The following is a 16916-nucleotide window of genomic DNA, read 5'->3' as shown; positions in this document are numbered from 1 at the left end:
GCAATTGAATAATTTCAAAATGATCTAATCTATGTAGATCATATATCACAAAATCAATTGATCATATGATCAGCTTATTAACAGATCAACTCAACTGGTCATAGTAAGAATGGTTGGATATCCATAAAAAAAAAAGGAAAGAAAGGTAATTGATCATGGCACGTTCACTGAAAAAAAATCCTTTTGTGGCTAATCATTCATTGAGGAAAATTAAAAATCTAAACATAAAAGAAGAAAATAAGATAATAGTTACTTGGTCCCGGGCATCCATCATTGTACCCGCAATGATCGGTCATACAATTGTTGTTCATAATGGGAGGGAACATTTACCCATTTATGTAACAGATCGTATGGTAGACCACAAATTGGAGGAATTTGCACCTACCCTACTTTTTTAGGGACATGCAAGAAACGATAAGAAATCCCGTCGTTAATTGAGAAAGACTTGTCATTCATTAGGGAGGATGGAGTCAATGGGAAATAATAGTCCAGGTCCAGAGATACGAGCTTTTTGCAGCTTTTGTTGTTGCTGGGACCATGTGGTATGGCTCCGCAACTACTCCAGTTGAATTATTCGGTCCCACTCGTTACCAGTGGGATCAAGGATACTTCCAACAAGAAATAGATCGACGGGTTCGTGCCGGTCTGGATGAAAATTTAAGCCTATCAGAAGCTTATGAGATCATTTACTATTTCTTGAAGCTAAATCTTTCCCCTGGATAGACCATATAGCCAGAAAGACCATAAACTAGAATGGAAGAAAAGCAAATGAAACTCTTTCAAACGATCTCAGGGTATAATTGAAAATGAATTTTTCACTTTGTACATGTCAGATCATGAATTAGTAATTTATTTCAATCTCCGAAAGAGTAGAAAAAGTTTCTAACTTCCAAGTTTAGGAGATTTACATAATCTCATGAATAGGATTGAATATTCCTCCATAATCTATCAACTTTTACTCAGGGGGAAGATACTGTCTTAGCTGTAATGGCACATCGTTGTCCAGACCAAGAATTCCCCATTGGTGAATCAAAAGAAACTAAAACAAAATTATTCCCTTTTCCTCTTCTGAAGGAAAAGAATTTGGTGGAATATGCAAATCATCCTCCCTTAGTTATTTTTGGGTCTTTACCCTCGAATTTGGTTTCTCAACTTGATACAGAATTAAGACGCCAATTCATCAAGGTATCAGGTTGGTTGCCCGCTCAGAGATATGCCGAAGTGCGCTTTCTGCCTTCCATTGACCAGATTCTATTCACAATATATATTCCATTCAATATTTTTTATTCATTCTCGTCTTGAACCTTCTGCAATGCAACAAAATGAAAAGGAGTATTTCTATTCTCTCTCATCCATCTCTATGTATAGTACATCGTGGTCCGATACGAATGAGTCTACGGGCAGGGACGAGTCGATTTTTTCATAACTCATAGAGCTAAATGAAATGACTCCAAAGTTCTTCTCCTTCTATAGCAAGAAGTTATATATTGAACCATTGTGATCCAAAAGTGAAACCCTTTTTTTTCCCTTTTGATATTTTATCGTTTGTATGTACCAATACACAATGTAGGGATTGGTCCCATTTATATTGATAAAAAAAGAGGAAAGAAACGAGATATTCTAATCCTTCCATTCGTTCATGAACGATACCTTTGCAATTTATGGACTAAGTCAGATATAATTTTTGATGAAAAAATATCATTTTTCTACTAAAGAGTGGAGCTATTACTGTTCCATAAACAGTAATACTTTACTGCACTGCGGGAAAAAAATAAAATACTGAGTTCAAATGCTCAGTCAAAATGATAACTTTATCATTTTGTGCTATGCAATGAAAAAAAAAGGTCAAAATAGGAAGTCTCTAGGTTAATGGGCCTTTTCCGTTTCGTAGAAAGATTCGGGGTTATTCGTTTTCAGGATCAATAGTGGACGAACGGAGAGAGAGGGATTCGAACCCTCGGTACGGATGATCCGTACTACGGATTAGCAATCCGCCGCTTTGGTCCGCTCAGCCATCTCTCCAAGATTGGCAATATAATGAATATTGCGATTATTCAGTTGGATAAAGAACAATCCAGTCAATCGTATTGTTCATTTCGTTAAAAATAGTTCTGTATGACTAATTTTTTCTGCTTTTCTTGGCCTAGCCATCGTGTCACGGCGAAGTACTGCAAAAAAAAAACTGCAAAATCCGATCCTATTTATCATAATCGATTAGTTAACATGGTGGTTAACCGTATTCTTAAAAACGGAAAAAAATCATTGGCTTATCGAATTCTTTATCGAGCCATCAAAAAGATTCAACAAAAGACGGATAAAAATCCACTATCTGTTCTACGCCAAGCAATACGTAGAGTAACTCCCAATGTAACAGTAAAAGCAAGACGTGTGGGTGGATCGACTTATCGAGTTCCCAATCAATGCTTTAAAAGGGGTTTCAGTTCAAACGTGGGTCTTATTCAAACTCGATCTTATCAAGATGATTTACTATCCGAAATGTTTTCCAATAAGAACGAGGAAATTTTTCCTCGTATTCAAGATTGGTTTGTAACCGAATGTTTAAAAAACAAAATAGTAAACGAAGACATAGATGGAAGGAGTACCCTTTCTAATTCATCTAAAGAGGAACAGAATATTTATAGGATCTCTCAAATAGATAGTATTTTTTCAAAATGGGATTTGTTCAAAACATATATGCCCTGGTTTTTTACCTCTGCATGGTGTAAATATATTGAAAATATGCTTTTAGATACTCTTTCGGAGATATTACTACATGGCAGTAATCCATTTGTATCTATTTTGCAAAATATTAAGCATAATATTTTGCTTAAACGGAATATATTGTGGGAACTTTCTCATCCATTATGGGAACCTATTCAATATAAATTGAGAACGAATCTTATTAATAAGTTTTTTTTTCCAAGTAATAATTTCAAGGATTTTTTCCCTTACTGCAAGGATTTTTTAATAGAGGAAACTAGTGATCGAGAGAAGTCATCAGTTCCATTCATATGGGCACATATGAGATTACTAAATGCTCGGGGGTATAAATATGGGATTCTTATCCCTTTTTTCGTTCTTGGGTATTCTATTCTTCAATATTTTAAAGTTATTTCTTTCACCTTTATCAAATGGAAACAACGGTCTCTTCGAAATACTGAAAAGTTCGGAGAAACAAATCCATTGTTCTCCTGATGTGATGACATTTCGAGAGCTGAAGGTGAAGAGGCCTCTATTTGCTCGACCCGTTACTAGTCACTCGACCCGTTACCAGCTGTTAGAACTATAAGTTTGTTCTCTGGAAGTCAGAATTGGATCCCTGCATGCTGTCAATCTATTTTCCCTCGGATTTGGAAGAATCTTTCGTTCTATAACCCTGATCTAAATATAATAATGAGGAAGATTTATAGGAGGTCAGACACAAATATGCTGGTTACTCTCGGACGTACCGGGTATCATTTTCGATAAATGACCCTTTGTGAAGACTAAGTTCCATAGCTTTGCGCTATCCCAATCATATCATAATCTCCCTACCCCCGAAAGGCCCGTCTTTTGTCTAATCTCAGGGGAAATATGATCCGGAGGGGCTAATTCAAAGCCCTCGGGTAAAATTAGAACAACTCCTACATTTAAAGCCCCTTTCTTGCCATTAGCAAGAACTTGTTTCATCTGCATATCATAGGGGATCTTAACAACTGCTTCAAATACGGTATTGGGAAGCACGGATTGTGGAACCTCAATATCCACAGGTTTTTTTTCCAAGTGACAATTGGCACATACAATACGTCCAGTGGCTTCTCGGGGATTTTCATAACCCTACTGTGCAAAAATGGGATATGCATTCGAAATGGATGTCTGAGTTATGATATGTATCATGTCAAGGATTTTTTCCCTTACTGCAAGGATTTTTTAATAGAGGAAACTAGTGATCGAGAGAAGTCATCAGTTCCATTCATATGGGCACATATGAGATTACTAAATGCTCGGGGGTATAAATATGGGATTCTTATCCCTTTTTTCGTTCTTGGGTATTCTATTCTTCAATATTTTAAAGTTATTTCTTTCACCTTTATCAATATAAAGAGATACTTTGAACTCATCAAGTATTTAAAGCATCCATAATACGTGATAGAGTTGCAAAAAATGATTAATCCTTCCGTGCCTAAATGCCCGTTGGTGTTCCAAAAGTGCCTTTCCGAGCCCCTGGAGATGAAGATGCAACTTGGGTCGACTTATACAACCGACTTTATCGAGAGAGATTACTTTTTTTGGCTCAGGATATCAATCACGAGATTGCAAATCAACTCATGGGTCTCATGGTATATTTGAGTGCAGAAGATTCAAATAAAGATATTTTCTCATTTATCAACTGTCCCGGTGGATCAGTAATACCAGGGGTAGGTCTTTTCGATATGATGCAAGCAATAGTACCAGATGTACATACAATATGCATGGGGGTAGCTGCTTCAATGGGATCTTTCATCCTAATCGAGCCTTGGGTTACAAATTGGTGGAAACGGTTAAATCTCAGAAAATTTTTAATTATCTCCAGGAACAAAATGCTCTGGGAAGATTTGAGAAAATAGAAGAACTATTCTTGTTAGAAAGAATGGTGGAAGATTCTTTGGGAACACATTCACAATCTATTCATATAGAGATTCACAAAGAAACGATCCAATTGGTCGAAATGTACAATGAAGATTGTATCCAGATAATATCACATTTATTAACAAATCTAATAGGTTTTTCTTTTATAAGTGCTTATATCATTCTGGGTAAGAATAAACTCTTCTCTTCATGAAAAAAAAATAGCGAGGTAAAAGAATCGAGAAATTAGAATGGATTCGAACCAATGGAATTGGAGAAGATAGATCAGTCCGTTCGGGAACGAACCTGGGTGGGGATAGAGGGACTTGAACCCTCACGGTCTATAAAGCCAACGGATTTTCCTCCTACTGCAATTTGGCCAAGGCACTGCTGCGGGCCAAGCTGTAGAAGGTATTGCGAGATAACCAGAAGCAGAAGGTAACCTTACTGCTAAGTTTAGCTTTTATGGAAGCTTTAACTATTTATGGACTAGTTGTGGCCCTAGCTACTGATTATGGTACCCAACTTTCTCTGTTCACACATCATATGTGGATTGGTGGGTTTATCATAGTTGGCGCTGCTGCACATGCAGCGATTTTTATGGTAAGAGACTATGACCCGACTACTCAATACAACAATTTATTAGATCAAGTTCTTAGACATCGTGATGCAATTGTATCACACCTCAACTGGGTATGTATATTCTTAGGTTTCCATAGTTTTGGTCTGTATATTCATAATGATACTATGAGCGCTCTAGGACGTCCTCAAGATATGTTCTCAGATACTGCTATACAATTACAACCTATCTTTGCGCAATGGATACAAAACACTCATGCTTCAGCACCTGGTTCAACAGCTCCTAGTGCAACAGCGAGTACTAGCTTAACCTGGGGAGGTGGTGATTTGGTGATAGTAGGTTCCAAAGTGGCTTTGTTACCAATTCCATTAGGAACCGCGGATTTTTTGGTACATCACATTCATGCATTTACTATCCATGTGACTGTTTTAATCCTACTTAAAGGTGTTCTATTTGCCCGTAGCTCCCGTTTAATACCTGATAAAGCGAATCTGGGTTTTCGCTTTCCTTGTGATGGACCTGGTAGAGGAGGAACATGTCAAGTATCTACCTGGGATCATGTCTTCCTTGGTTTATTCTGGATGTACAATGCAATTTCGGTAGTAATATTCCATTTCAGCTGGAAAATGCAGTCTGATGTTTGGGGTAATATAAGTGATCAGGGAGTGGTAACTCATATTACGGGAGGAAACTTTGCACAAAGTTCCATTACGATTAACGGGTGGCTCCGTGACTTTCTATGGGCACAAGCCTCTCAAGTGATCCAATCTTATGGTTCTTCATTATCTGCATATGGTCTTTTATTTTTAGGTGCTCATTTTGTTTGGGCCTTCAGTTTAATGTTCTTAGGGGATCAAAGCAAGATCGATGACTAACTCTCAACTCTCGAACAAGTTGTATGGCTTATTATAAAATATGTGATAAATATGAAGTATTTTGTATTTCTCCCGGAGAAATATCACGATCCCATCTTCCCTCCGTTCTTTTGAACGTGAAAGAAGAATCTTTCTTCTTTCGTATCGATCCTTTGTCTATTCACTCACAACAACGTCTAATGACTAACGCTATTAAACGAGCTCGTATTCTATCTTTGTTACCTTTTCTTTATAATGAAAACTAATTTGATCCATGGGAAATAAGCCTACTCCTTAATCAAATCGGAGCTGGAATATATGTTCGATAAAGATGCAGATCTTGAGTCTATTGTTGAAAAAGTCAACAGGATTTCATTTTTGGAAAAGAATTGGATTGAATTCTTTTCGTTCATTTCCAATCCAATATGAAAAAACTTTTCAATATTTCGACCTTCCTGGAGGGAATTCTCCGGGAGAATCTGTTCTATCCATTCCATCTTTACCTATTTATTTCATCTATACCTAACCTATTTCATCATACGATAAGTTGTTAAAGATGGTGGAAAAGCAATTACTATCTAATACAGCTATTTGTGCAAGTGTTTTACGATTTGGAAGCAACTGCCTCTTGTACAAATATTGGATGAATCTATTATAAGAAACCCCATTGGCACGAGCTGCTGCATTGATCCGAGTAATCCACAAACGACGAAGATCTCTCTTGCGTTTACCTCTATCTCGGTGGGCGGAAACTAAGGCTCTAGCTTTCCGTTGGTTAGCAGTTCGAAAAAGTTTCGAATGGGCCCCTCGAGAGCCTGATACAAATGCAAGAATTTTTTTCCGACGTTTTCGAGCTATATATCCACGTTTCACTCTGGTCATTGAAGTTTACTCTCATGAATCGCTAATATTTTTCTCGGTTAGTCATTTGTTTTGTTTGGTCCATTGAGAATAACACTGATTCTTCTTATTTAGAAAATAAAAGTTCCAATGGCTTTTGCTACTGCAACCTTCCCAACCATAATTCCCTTTGGATAGGCATCTTCCTGGTAGGCAAGGACTGGGACCTTGTACTGAGAATGAGAAAAAATCATGGGTTTCATCGTTTCTATGGTTCTGACGACCTAAACAGAAGGGAATTTATTCGATAGAACAAAAAGGAGGAGGCACAAATTAATTGATTGAATGGAACGATTCAATTTTCATGAGGGAAGAAGAGGAGAGAAAAGGGGAAACAAAAACAACATAAAACTTTCTTGATAATTGCAAATCCCTTTTGCTGGATGAGCCCTTCGGAGATCTCGGTCTTTTATAAATTGATTCTAATCTTCCGTAAACGGAATGGAAAGGGCAAGCTTGGTGTGAAGGGAACGTATACGTTCCTGGGGAATAAAAAAGAACTGAGCAGGAGAGCCCAGTCCTTGCCTACCAGGAAGATGCCTATCCAAAGGGAATTATGGTTGGGAAGGTTGCAGTAGCAAAAGCCATTGGAACTTTTATTTTCTAAATAAGAAGAATCGATGTTATTCTCAATGGACCAAACAAAACAAATGACTAACCGAGAAAAATATTAGCGATTCATGAGAGTAAACTTCAATGACCAGAGTGAAACGTGGATATATAGCTCGAAAACGTCGAGTCAAGGGTTCAAATCCCTTCTAGCCCAAAAGATGTTGTATTTTAAATGAAAATTCCTTTCCATCGCGGTATAGGAGAGAATCTTTCTTTATAATAGAATAAAGTATTCTATCATAATCCCGGATCGATACTTCAGATTCCTAATCAATAATGAATGGAAATGATTTCTCAATGATTCATTCCACTATTGATTAATAATTTTCATCATTGTATTTATACTTATACGACTTCTCTTCATACAAAATAAGATAGGAAAAGTAACAATTTTCACCTTTATATGGAAGGAAAACTCTATGTCGATCACACTTACTTGTTTTTTAGTACAAGTAGCTACTGGTTTTGCTATGACTTTTTACTATCGTCCGACCGTTATAGAAGCTTTTGCCTCTGTTCAATACCTAATGACCGAAGTTAACTTTGGTTGGTTAATCCGATCAATTCATCGATGGTCGGCAAGTATTATGGTTCTAATGATGATCCTGCATGTATTCCGTGTTTATCTCACAGGTGGATTCAAAAAACCCCGTGAATTAACTTGGGTCACAGGTGTAATTTTGGCTGTGTTGACCGTATCCTTCGGTGTAACAATCAAGGAATTATTTGTTCATTATCTAATGGGGAAGAAGACAGTGGATCTTTTATGGTTCTATCACCATCCGACTATTTTCGAATCGTTCTATTCAATGATTCTAAATGTTATGATACGGGAAATCAATCAAATAGAAAGGATCCTATGGAGGAGGCGTTGAAAGACCCTCCTGGCCCAACCCCGGGACACTCCAAGATCCTTTTTCGAACCTGCTCTTCTCCCATGTGAGGAGATGGATAAAGAAATCCCATCCATTGCACTGATCCAAGGGCTATTCGTAGTGGGGGGGTCGAAGACCAAGGAGTTATTTTTATTTACACCAAGCATTCTTCTATTCTTATGACTAGATCCAATCTACTGGGCCCTATGGAAAATGAATTGATAGAATTTGATTTCACGTTATTCCTTTAGGGAATAATGAGGAGATCCTATCGATTGTTGTTTCCTACCGACCTCCAAAGCATGAAAAGGCTCGAATGGTATGATCCCTCCGTCACCCTACCTAGAATGAAAAGGGTGATCCCGCAGTTCTTGGTCTGTGAAGATGCGTTGTTAGGTGCTCTATTTTCCACATCTAGGCTGAACTTCAACCTGTGCCCGAGAGATACTTTTCAACCCATCCCCTATCTATTACGGCAGCACAGTAACTTTTGTATTGACACGCTCTTATTCCAGATTTACTCAGTATCTGGGCCATGGCCGGTTCAAACAGATTTTCCCTTTAATACTCAATCAGGTCGAATCCCTTTATTCTGAACATAATGTCGATACGAAAAGAGACATGTACCCTATCTCCGAGGAGGAGTGTCAACAAATAATAGCAGCGCTTCGTGATTTATCTTTTAGGTTCCTCCATTTATACCGAATTTACATTCCCAAACCTGGGAGGCCTGTACTAGTTATCGTGCCCACGGTAGACGCTGGGTAGCCAAGTACGGAGCGGATAACTACTGAAAGCATATAAGTAGAAAGCCCACCCCAAGATGAGTGCTCTCCTATTCTTACTTCCCTGAGAGACCCTAGTCGCGAACACGGCTGGGACAACGACGGGTTCCCAGCCGTGTTTGCGACTAGGGTCTCTCAGGGAAGTAAGAATAGGAGAGCACTCATCTTGGGGTGGGCTTTCTACTTATATGCTTTCAGTAGTTATCCGCTTCGCACTTGGCTACCCAGCGTCTACCGTGGGCGCGATAACTGGTACAGGCCTCCCAGGTTTGGGAATGTAAATTCGGTATAAAGGGAGGAACCTAAAAGATAAATCACGAAGCACTGCTATTATTTGTTGACACTCCTCCTCGGAGATAGGGTACACGTCTCTTTTCGTATCGACATTATGTTCAAAATAAAGGGATTCGACCTGATTGAGTATTAAAGGGAAAATCTGTTTGAACCGGCCATGGCCCGGACCAAGGCGACTAAAGAAGCTAGTGTCCATAGGGGGGGCTCCGGGCGGGGACTGATTCTGGACTAAGATAGTCTCAAAATTCTTGTTTCCCAGGACCAAGGCTAATACTAAAAGCAACAAGTGTCCATAGGGAGGCTCCAGGTGGGACTAACAGGACTAATAATAAGAAGCTTGTCTATTAAGGCTTTTTTCCATGGTACTTCGGACTTACCCCGACATATTCCTAACCTAGAAAATGGAAACTCCACCAGAATACTCTCTAAAATACTAGAAGCTATATCAAGATCATGCTCAGCTAATTTATCGAAAGGAATCCAATTCTCTCTATTTCGTTCTGATATAGACCAAGAATCTCGAGCCGCTGATCCGGCCAAGCAACCCAAAATATGGGGAAGTATGGTCAATTCCTTCATAGTTGTTTCGGGGTCTGAAATGATGAAAGATAAACACATTTTTGGTTCCAAGATAGCGACACAGAATGTTTGAAAGGTTAGATAAATTACAGATCTATGGGGAAGATATTTTTTCATCGTGACTAAACCTTCAACTTATGGATGGAAGGACCCCAGGTTGAAGCCGAATAGCTATAGAACTATGACTTTGGTTTACTTGGGTTATCGGCATTTCATTCGAGCTCGGTGGAATTTGTTCTCCTAGGGATCAGAATCAGTAGAAATAGGGAATGAAGTAACTAGAAAGATTTGTGATTATTTTAAACTTTTCAAATTTATCTTTCTATCAGGATCATCTAGAAAGTGAGTAAGTATTCTACGATTTTGGGCCCTTCACTAAAAAAAAGAGAATAAACTGACGTAGATGCCATGGGTACGATAATAAATTAGGGTTTTTTATTAGAAAAAAAAAAGAGGAGAAAGAAAGGAATTGAAAATTCCTTTCAAAAAGATTTGATATAAATACTCCGCTTCTTCCCTCATACCGCTCTCTATCTCCCATGAAGGAGCCGAATGACATTAAATTCTCATGTTCGGTTCTGAATTAGAGACATCGAATAATAAATGTCGACTATAACCCCTAGCCTTCCAAGCTAACGATGCGGGTTCGATTCCCGCTACCCGCTAACAGATATCTACCTATTCTATATCTATCTAGATAGATATAGAATAGGTAGATATAAAGTGATTAAGTATATAACATAATTTCACGATTCACTCGAAATCAATTAATGTGAAATAGATTCCATTCTTTTCCTATCCTATAACTTCAGTGTGAATAAAAAGGTAGATCGGGACAATGTATGCCAAAGGGAATTCAAATAAAAAAAAAGGGAAGAGAAAAAAAAGAGCGTCCATTGTCTAATGGATAGGACAGAGGTCTTCTAAACCTTCGGTATAGGTTCAAATCCTATTGGACGTAATACTCTTCAATTGTTATAAATTGTTGTGCAATGTATTGGATTGGAATGGAACAAATTCTTTAGTTCTTTTTACTGTTCTGAATAATTCCACCAAATGATCAAATATTCATTTTTTTCTTGAAGTAAAAAAATTTCAGTATGTTCCTTAAGAGCCTCTTCCAGAAGGGATTTCGCTTCTTCTGTAAATGTACCAGTAGAACGTATAATTTCTCCGAACTGAGGTTTATTTTTTATCAAATAAAAACGTAACCCAAGGAGAAATTTTCTCACCTGTGCTATTTCGAATATATCCAGGTATCCGTTTGTTCCGGTATAAATAGTAGCTATTTGTTCTTCTACAGTCAAAGGAGCCGACTGAGATTGTTTGAGCAACTCACGTAATCGTTGACCCCTCGCCAATTGATCTTGAGTAGCTTTATCAAGATCGGAAGCAAATTGTGCAAAAGCTTCCAACTCTGCAAATTGAGCTAACTCTAATTTCAACTTTCCAGCTACCTTTTTCATAGCTTTTATCTGAGCCGCAGATCCTACTCTAGAGACGGAAATACCCACATCAATAGCAGGTCAGATCCCGGCATTGAATAGATCGGCCGATGAAAATATTTGTCCATCGGTAATGGAAATTGCATTAGTGGGAATATAAGCTGAAACATCTCCAGCTTGAGTCTCAACTATTGGTAGAGCAGTAACACTACCCTCACCTAACTGGGAACTTAATTTAGCTGCTCTTTCCAAGAGACGGGAATGCAAATAGAAAACATCTCCCGGATAAGCTTCTCGGCCAGGTGGTCTTCTTAATAGAAGAGACATTTGTCGATAAGCTTGTGCCTGTTTGGAAAGATCATCATAAATGATTGATGTGTGTTGTTTTTTATACATGAAGTATTCAGCCAAAGTTGCTCCTGTATAAGGGGCGAGATATTGTAATGTAGCGGGAGAATCCGCAGTTTCCGCTACCACAATGGTATATGCCATTGCGCCACATTCTCGGAATGTATTAACTACCTGAGCCACGGAAGAAGCTCTTTGACCAATTGCTACATAGACACAGATTACATTTTGACTCTTTTGATTAAGAATAGTATCTGTAGCTACTGCTGTCTTACCGGTCTATCTTGGGCCAGACTCTCCAGTTTATGAACGCTCCTTTACAGTATTAATTGTGGTTTCATCAAATTCGCTTCATTAATAGATTCGCGATTCGACTTCGATTGTTACGGTCCGGTACCAAGATCTGGACCTAGACGAGCTTACCTCATTATAACAGCGGGGACTGTGACCATGAAAAAGGCTCCTTCTGTAGTGATATTTCAAATGCCGGAACCAAAATATGTAGTTTCCCTAAGTATGATGAGAAGTATAATTCTATTCCTGATCTTATAATAGAAGATCATTAGATAATGGAAAATAAAAAACTAAATATAACTTTTGTATCTGAGAAGATAAAGGTATAAGGGGTTGATCTATTATGCTCGAGCATACACTTATTCGAGTTCGAGGTATTGTTGATCCCTCTTATCCACCTTTATATAGTCTCCATGATCTACATACTATTGAGGAGAAAATGGAATGGTTTAGTCATTACATGGAGCCTAAAGTGAAAGATGATTCCTTGGTTTTTCAAGATTGCATAAACGTACAAGGTCCTAATCTTGAATTTGATTCAACTGAAAGAAGCATTTCCTCAAGGGATACCCTTCAACCTCCACCATCCTTGTCTCATGATTCCTTGTTTCATGATTTTCTTGATCAACCTACTTCAAATATTAATGATGTTCAAACTTTAGTTTCAAGTAGTGATCATATACAAGGTAATTGTATTTCACATGTAGACAAGAAAAAAAATGAAGATATGTCCTATCTATGTTCCCTCTTTCAAGATGATAATATTGGACCTAGAATTGATCCTTGTAACCTTGATAACCTATCAAATGATTCTAAGCCCTGCATTCAAGTTGAGACTTTGGACAACCATCACTTTGACATCCATGTTTCCACTAATACATATGGTGATGAGTGCCCAAGTAAATCGGATGATATATTTCCTTCTTTAGAGGACTTGGATTTGCAAGGTATCGATTCAAAACCTACTTCTCATAGTGTACAATCTCCATTTATGGGTTGGGATACTCTTTCAATTCAAAATGATCCTGAAACTTCTCTAATTCATACATCTTCAGATATCAAGTCTGAAGAGGTAAGTTGTTAGGTTTTTGAATCTTTGGTATACCATGGTCAATATGAATATCAAATTGGTATGCCTGTCTTTGACCATTATATTGATGAAAATGATAATATTGATCCATTGTTCTTACAAGTTCAATCTGATTTAGTTACAATTGGTGCTCCTCCTCTTGAGTCTTTTCATCCATCCTCACCTATACCACACTATTCATTGTACCTAGATATGTCTGATAATATTTTTACCCCAACAGTCCCTCTAAATCCTTTGGATATTTATCCAACTGGTTATGGATGCAATCAGGTACAAGATGGTGTGATCCTACAATCAGAGGATGAAAAGCTTGAATCCATTATTCATGATCTGTTCAACTGCAAATCTTTCATAATTCAAGAGGAAGATGTTCCAACTCTGTATGGCCATTGGAGTTTTCTAATCGATGCATTTAAACACCCTATCCATCAAGAGTCTATTACTCCTAACCTTAAGTCTAATCAAACTTTTGGAACTAATAATTTTTTCATTATTACATCTAAAGATAGTGGTGCATGTCTACTTGTTGATTTTTGTAAGCCACCTGAATTCAACAATCCACCATCAGAAATTTTAGAGACCTTTCATGAAGTCTAGGCACTTCAACCCCTGCTGATGGTTATGTAAGGATCTCACAATCCTTTCCTTAACATTAATCCATTGGGTGTGGGTTCATTATTAAAGGAATTTATATGTTTCCAAGTTAATATTCTTAATCCTCAAGGTAGAACTTCTTATCAGATAAAGGATTCTTGTTTGTTTATTCTCTTTTCATGCGAATCCCTTGTATTAGACCAAGGGTAGGAGAAAACATATTTCATGGACTCTTATAGTCTCAAATTCTATCATTTTGATTATCATGATAAAGGTCATTTTGGTTTGGAATATTTCTCTCTATCAAACTCTTATGAGATCGATCATCCTCTTATCCCTTTTGTGTATTTCATGAATTTAATCAAATTCCTAGCACATTTGTTTTTCCTTGAGTGGTAGAAAATGCTTCAATCATTCAGTAAACCAAAACCCTTTTGCTGATATAAATAATGGGATTGACTTGAAACATGTTTCTAATATTTTTTCAACTTAGTATCCCAATTGGTTTCTTGGATTTACGATGTCAACAATTGTTTTTAATGCCTTAGGCTTTCATATTGTTGGTTTTTCATGTAATTCGATACAAAGGGAACCAATAGAGAATTGAGGACCTTGTATGTTAATCGACCAATCTGATCATAATACCAAAGTTTCTTTTTGTGTTTTGAATGTGTTAATTGAAAATTCATTTTCTCATGAATCTCAGGGTATTAAAATTAGTTGTTTTGAATATCAAGATCTAACGACTGAATGGTTTGAGCATTCTTACTTGGAAAGATCCTATGCTAATCATAAGCTTTTTACCTTTTTTGATGTTTGCTGAGCAGGGAAACAAATATGCATGTATGTTCACATGAATATTTCAAGTATTTTTGTTGTTGTTGTTCTAATAAAAAAGGTAAGGTATCAAGTTGGTTAAAGCTAGTTGTTATGACACATCTATTTACTCATAGGAAAGACCCTCAATCTTTTTTCCAAGCTATTGGAGTTTTGATATTTTCTTTTACACATTATTTCATATCAATTTTAATTTCTTCTATCTTTTTGTTTGTAGGTCGGGAACTATGATGGCTGCACTAGAAATTTCATTACACTTAGCCCCAACCTTTTAGATGATTAGGTTAGGAGTAGGTCTAGTTTCATTTTAGTTTCCCTTGTACATTCATCCTACATTTTCTCTCTTTATTCTTTCCTTTATTTTCTCACATTTGTCTTGCATGTTTCTTTTTAGCTCAATTCTCCATTTTCTTGGTTCTTTTGGTTTTGTTTCCTTGTTTTATCTTGTCTTTTCTTTTATGTTTTTCTTGATAAGAACCGACATGAAATATGCTCCTTTTGGCTCAAAAGACAATGTGGAAAAGCTTTGAAATGAAATTGTGATGATGAACAATTCTTGGCTAGTATGTTACCTCTTCTCTATTTGGTTTTGCATATCTTTTAAAGTTGATGATGTTTAAATGAAAATACAATTTGTTCCAGAAGTAAAAAAAAATTACCAAAATACAAAGCCTGTATATTTATTAGGATCTTCATCCCCGAATCAACTTGGTATTAAATGGTGTTTTGACATGTTGACTCAATCCAGTAGAGAAGAGAAAGTAGAGAAACTTAAAACGATCATATTAGTCATTATTCAAATCCCTTGGACAAGGAACAACCTCTCTTGTAATTTAAAAAAGTTGGGATCCCTCTTCCGCCTTCAAAATAAATAAGTGTCTTCATACATTCTATTATTAGATAAATAAATGGTAAAGAACAGAAAGGATTCCTGCATAGAGAGGTGAAGCAAGCAACTTCGTTGGGGTACTTAAAAATCTTATTGGCAGCAAAGCGATGTTTTTGATTCCTTGAGGTGACTCTGGTGGGGTATTGAACAAGCACACTGGTAATCAAGAAACATGAGGGACTTTCCTTAACTCTAGTTATAAAAATCTTGGTATACTTACTATCCTTCTCCCCTATTGAAACAGTTGAAGTCTAACTAGTCTTGTAAATGTGTTTGAAACTGAGAAAGTAAAGGAAGAGACTATATCTTTAACTGGGATAAGTGGCAAAGCCAGGGAAATCTACATGGTGAATCAATACGTCCTGAAATACTAAGACCTTGAAATTACATATAGGACATAAATAAACAAGTCATAGTTCTACTAGTGTGTCACAAAGTGTTGACGCTGTGATCAACACCCTCTAAAAATTTTCCTACACTTGAATTTTGGAACCTATTAAGGATCTTGTGATCTGCCATCTCATTTTCATTTCATGGTCAGTTAAAGTTTTTCAAAGCATTAAACTCTTCTTCTCATATTTCAAGTGTCAAAGTCACTTTATCACACATGCTTATTCCTTGATGAATTCATAGTGCACCTCTTTTGTATAAGCTTAGACCTGCATCACGCAGTACTTGAGAGTAAGGCCTGCACAGTCTCTATGAATAGAGCTTGTGCAATGTTTATTTGTAGTGATTACGCATTCACTATTGATGGTTACTACGCAATCCATAAACCTAGGACAACAGTTAGTGCGTACTCTCCATTAACAATCTCCCTCTCCCTTTTCGTTGTATTTGTCTAATCATTCTAGTGATTTTTCTCAAATGTTTCTTTTGCACACCTTTGTTTTCACAAGTGTCGCTTTCACTTTTGCAACTATTTTTGTTTCTTTCTTTCAATTTAACATGTCTTTTTCATGTTATCTTCACTCTGACATGTTTCTCTTTCACTTTCTTTAGCTTTTGGAAGTGTCATTTTCATGTTTTCCTATTATTGCAAGTGTAGCTTTAATTATTTTCACTCTTGTATGTGCCGCACCTTTGTAGACCACTAGAGGAAATTATAGAACACCCTTTTGTATTAGATGGTCCTATATATTATGTGCCACACCCTTTTGTGCTAGACACATTCTTATGTGCACTTTCTAGTTATATTCGACACTTCTATCTCAACTTGTATTGTAAGTGTCGCAATGATACATTTCAATTGTCGCACTTGGAAATAAGTGTCGCTTTTGTTGTCGTTTCAAGGTGTGATTACTATTCATGATTCCCATACATTCCCCTAGATTATATTGATTCAATTAAAGA

At 37.0% G+C, this 16916-nt stretch overlaps 1 non-coding gene across 1 annotated transcript; it reads right to left on the bottom strand.

Moving 5' to 3' along the window:
• Positions 1-1934: 1934 nt before the first annotated feature.
• TRNAS-GCU (transfer RNA serine (anticodon GCU)) lies at positions 1935-2022 on the bottom strand. Its single transcript has one exon. It is a non-coding gene; the product is annotated as a tRNA-Ser (tRNA).
• Positions 2023-16916: the final 14894 nt, after the last annotated feature.

Source organism: Pinus tabuliformis, chromosome X (genome assembly GCF_031772625.1).
Source record: "Pinus tabuliformis cultivar Carrire ecotype Pingquan chromosome X, CPIR1, whole genome shotgun sequence".
In the NCBI taxonomy this organism is placed as follows: domain Eukaryota; kingdom Viridiplantae; phylum Streptophyta; class Pinopsida; order Pinales; family Pinaceae; genus Pinus; species Pinus tabuliformis.
Note: the sequence above shows the minus strand (reverse complement) of the source record. Positions and strands in the feature narration are given on the sequence as shown.